The sequence below is a fragment of the Lichenostomus cassidix genome, chromosome 5, assembly GCF_008360975.1.
Source record: "Lichenostomus cassidix isolate B80296 chromosome 5, HeHo_3.0, whole genome shotgun sequence".
Taxonomy (NCBI): Eukaryota; Metazoa; Chordata; class Aves; order Passeriformes; family Meliphagidae; genus Lichenostomus; species Lichenostomus cassidix.
In genome coordinates this window covers 5248142-5249096 of record NC_139486.1, presented here as the reverse complement: position 1 = coordinate 5249096, position 955 = coordinate 5248142, and positions in this window count along the sequence as shown.

The following is a 955-nucleotide window of genomic DNA, read 5'->3' as shown; positions in this document are numbered from 1 at the left end:
AGAACATGCCTCTTTCCATATCCCTCTCTTTTTTATTTCCCTTCCTCATATCTGACCTGAAGCCAGGTAGGTCAGCTATTCCTCTCTGAAGCTGCGTTTATTGTTGGTTGAATTGGCCATTCTGAAAGCAGCATGGCATCTCACTGACACCTGGGCTGCAGTTGGTAGAGAGTTTTTTGTGTCTCTCTTCATTCTGTTTCTATTTCTCTGTCCTTTCTTCTTTCTGATGGTTTTTTCCCCCCTCCAGTTTACACTCTACCCCCTCAATTTATTTTCCTTTGCTTATTGATAATCTTAAATCCATCCTCTGCCTCAGTAATCTCAATAAGGAGGACGAAACAACCCAGTGCGGAGGAAAGCATCATGTTGTAGTTTCTTGCCCACCTGGGCTGTGCATTTTTGCCTTGTAATACTGCACTTCCACATATAAATAAATGCACAAGATTTTGTGAGCGCAACTTGTGTTGAGGCAAGCAGTGACATCCCACGGCATCCTTAGTGTGAAGCACTGCTCCGGGGTGAGAAGGGAGATGCTTTAATGCCCTTTTATAAACTATCTGAGGGCCGGGCCCGTGAGGGATTGCGGGAAGGAGGATTTAGGCTGATTTTCTCCAGCTGGGCCAGCAACAGGCATGAGACCCGGAAGGTGGATAAAGCACATTACCCTCTGCGCCTCCTCATTTTTGTATCACACCCCGGGGTGTGTATGTGTGTAATTAAGCCTCGGGAGATTTCCAGGGGATGTCCCATTCCAGCGGCGTTGCCTCCTCTCTCCGCCCGCTGCCCGCCCGCCTGCGCGCTGCCCCCGGTAGATGGAGCATCCTCATCGCTTTTCGCCCGAAGCCCTCAGAAATCTTGGTATTTCCCTCGTAACTCCCACTGTTCAGGCAAAACGGGTGGTTTTGAGTGCTCTCCGCCGATGTGTCCCTGAGCGAGCGGAGCGCTTCGGCCGCTG